Source organism: Nicotiana tabacum, chromosome 22, assembly GCF_000715075.1.
Source record: "Nicotiana tabacum cultivar K326 chromosome 22, ASM71507v2, whole genome shotgun sequence".
Classification (NCBI taxonomy): domain Eukaryota; kingdom Viridiplantae; phylum Streptophyta; class Magnoliopsida; order Solanales; family Solanaceae; genus Nicotiana; species Nicotiana tabacum.
Genome location: NC_134101.1, coordinates 155,223,066 through 155,227,125, shown reverse-complemented (window position 1 = coordinate 155,227,125; position 4,060 = coordinate 155,223,066).

Sequence of the window (4,060 nt, the reverse complement as noted above, 5' to 3'; positions counted from 1 at the left end):
CATAAAGCATAAACTGCGGCCTTAGGCCCAAAGATGCATAAAGCATAAAGTGCGGCCTCAGGCCCAAATACAAGTGTTCAACATTCAAGATTTAAAATCAGGAACTGAGAATCATACTGCAATATATGATAGTGAAATACTGAATCACATTGAGTTATATAATACTGGGATACTGAATAGGACTAGACTGAGACATGTATTCTTGAACTGATTATGAACACTGAAACTTCAACTATTTATGGCATACTGAGTAATCTATACTAAGACTTGGGGGCATCAAACCTAAGTCTATATTGAATACGCACTGAGCTCACAATGTTCAGAATGAAAGCCATGAGCGAGTTATGAAGCTAGAGAATAGAAGCTCTACAACTATTCAAGGAACTAGACTTAACTATATTTTTTGAGGCAATTGATACGTCGTAAAAGAAACGTAGTGTAGGGAGAATCATTAATATTCCCAAACATAGAGAGTTAGCCTCACATACCTTAACTTCCTGCTCTTGAGCATAATACAACATTCGCCAACCCCCTTCAACTTCAACCTATATCAATACAAGTCAAAGGGATTCCGTGTTAGCAATAATACTCATGTTTTGGTCACTTAGGCATTTTCTCAAACACTTGATGGCATAAAACTTCATAGTCCTTATTAATTGTGTCTCTATACCCAATAACCCATTCTCTTGCTCCTAGATAAATTCTAAAATCTCAAATAGTTATAATCAACATTATTTTTTATCACCCATAAGGTAAACAACACCCTTAACCAACAATCAACAATCAACAAGCCAAACCTATAATTTTTCATGCTTTTCTATCAAACCCATCAACTCATATCTCATGAACTTGAGTCAATAATCATTAATCCAATGCTAGAATCAATTAGAGGGTGAAGACATTACCTTTTTGACGTTCAATCTTCTTGAATTCGAGTTCTAGGGTTTCTTCTCTTAACAATGATGTCCCAAACGAATATCTAATGATATGGAGGGTTTACCCATGTTAATAAGATGTTGGGATATTGAAATTAACTTAGAATCACCATTAGAACTTACCTTGGGTGGTGGAAGGACCCTTAAGGAGTTAGGTTTTTGAGAGTTCCTCTTTCTAGAGCAAGTTTTTATGTTTTGGGGTTGTGGGGGTACAGAATATGGCTTTAAAACGACCCCCCACCAGCGCGCTCGTGCACCTGGAGGCCTGCCCGTGCTACTGACTGCGCTAAATGGCAGTAACACTGCCTCAAAATTAGCGCGGTCGCGCTACCGGGCGCGCATATCACATACTGTTATATAAAATGCGCATAACTTTTTCACAAAGGTCCTTTCGGCCTCTATAATATATCGTTGGAAAGCTATTTCAAAGGCCTACAACTTTTGTTCTTTGAGTTTTCCCAAATTCCTTACACATTTTCACTAAAACCTGATGGAATACGAACCTTCTGCAAACTTAGTCGATTTTGTCAAATCTTATGCACCTCACTTTCCATCTTGATTTTGAAGTGACTATTTTCACCCATAATCATCCCGATGGGACTTCACATGTTCCAGATATAACCTTACCACTCATTTAACACATTCACACCTAAGCCGAATTTACGGGGTGTTACAAGACTGAGCCATCAATGCTAACAATGAATCATACTTCATTGCTTCAGTTTCCACTGCCATCATGGAACTGTTTTCTGCATCTGGTTCCCTTTCTGATTCACTGGAGGAGTCTCTCCAAGCATCAAGAACCTGCTTCACAATATTGTCAGCTGCACTTTTTTGATTGAATTGTTTGTCTGGAACCAGGTTCCTTTTTTGCTGCTTTGTCAGGATTTTGTTTGTATTGCTCCTGTTTCACTAGTGGACAGTCTTTGATGAAATGCCCTAGCATTCTGCACCTGTGATAGAGATCATTGTTCCTTACCTTACTTGAACTGCCCCTCTTTGGTATACGCTATTTCTTCGAATTATCTTTTGAAATCTTTTAGTAAGATAGGCCATATCACTATCTTCATTACTTGAGTCACTGCTTTCAACCTTGAGTACCAGGTTCTTTTCCTTCTTCGGCTCTCTCCTTTCACTGTCTTTTTTTGTTAACTCGTATGTCTTCAGATTACCAATCAACTCATCCATGTTAGAGTTTGTTGATCTTTAGCTTTAGTGATGGCATTTACCTTACTTTTCCAAGAACCAGGTAGAACACTGGGGATTTTCCTTACAAGCTTGTTTGTGGGAATAAGATCTCCAAGTGAATGAAGCTCATTTATGATGGAGGTGAATCTGGTGTGCATATCCTATATAGACTCATCATCCTTCAACCTAAAGAGCTCATACTATGTGGTGAGCATGTCAATCTTGGATTGTTTAACCTGAGTAGTTCCTTCGTGTGCGGTTTGCAATGCTTCCCATATTTCTTTGGCAGTATCACAAGCTGAGACTCTGTTGTACTCATCGGGTCCTATTCCACACACCAAGATTTTCTTGGCATGATCGTTCTTTTCTTCGGCTTTTCTGTCGATGTCGTTGTACTCTTTTCTGTCTTTCGGCACCATTGGTCCAGTTTCTTCAAGCTTCTTCATAGGAACATGTGGACCATCACAGATGATGTCCCACAACTTTGAATCTCCGGTCATTATAAAATCATACATGCGAGTCTTCCACCAGTCATAGTATTGACCATGGAATCTAGAAGGTCTGTAGATTGATTGTCCTTCCTCAAAGTTGGATAGAGCAGCCATTGAGATCCTTTCTAGGTGTTAGCCTTTTAGAAAGAACCCGTTGTGATACCAATTGTTAGTTTATATGAGTCTACCAAACAGTAGAGTACCTGGTCCTCTATAAGGTTATGCTAAGAATGCTAGTAAAACTGTAAGTAAATGAGACACATGAATTTTTACGTGAAAAAATCCCACACAAGGGGACAAAAACCATGACCTACCCTTGTAGGCTTTCAACTTCACTAACTTGTAATCTCACTATTACAAGCCACTTTGTAATACCTCTACTACAAAAGATTCAACTTAACTAACTTGTGATACTCTTACCACAAGCCACTTTGTGACTCTATAGTTATAAAGGCTTTAAACTTATGACTAAACCTAGTCACAACATAAACTTAGAAAGTTTACGGATTTTGGTTTTCCTAAAACAAAGCTTCTAAAAAGCAAGATAGGAGTTACTATGAAGAACAAATAATAAGATTACAACTCAACTACGGATACACATAGACTCATTGTGAAACTGATCCTTTAGTGGAGTTGTCTTCTTGTTCTTGACACACCAGTGACTTCAATGTCGAATGAACACTTTAATTCTTGAGAGAACATCACTGAATGTTCAAGTGAAGTGTTGTGCCTTGCACTAGGTTGTTATACTACAAAAGACATCACAATGGTGATGTCAAATCTTGGCAAACATTTCTTCCCAATGAGAAGTGACTGCTGCACTGTCTACTGCACTATCGCATGTACAGTTGCGGATAGTCACTTTCTGCAGTTGCGTTCCAGCTGCATAATTGACTTGTACTTCTGTCGGAGAACCCTAAGGGACCAGGTTCCTGTTGTGTTCCTCTTTGTAACAGTTGCGGATAGTCACTATCTGCTGTTATGTTCCATCTGTACAGTTGACTTGTACTTTTGTCGGAGAACCTTAAGGGACCAGGTCCCTGTTGTGTTCTTCCCTGTGGTTGTTCACTCACTTGCTAGAGATCAGACCAAACATTGTTCATTTGAAGAGTACACCAGGTGGGTGAGGTTCTTTATCTGGTTCTTGACAATAAGTTTGTTTGATTATCAAAACATAAGAAGCATAAGGCAAAGACATTGAAAACCCATCAATCAATAACATCAATAATCAAATACTCAATTTACAAGAATTTTTACAATTATAGGGTATGAATACACGACAATGAAGTAATCACATAAAAATCAAGGAAGAAGGAACCCAACAAATATTACAAGAGCAACATGACAAGTGAAGCACGAGACAACTAAGGTGTGCAATTACAACGATTAAAACAAGTAGCAGATAAGCATAGAGTCATAGAAGGAACGTAACAATTAAGAGGTCAC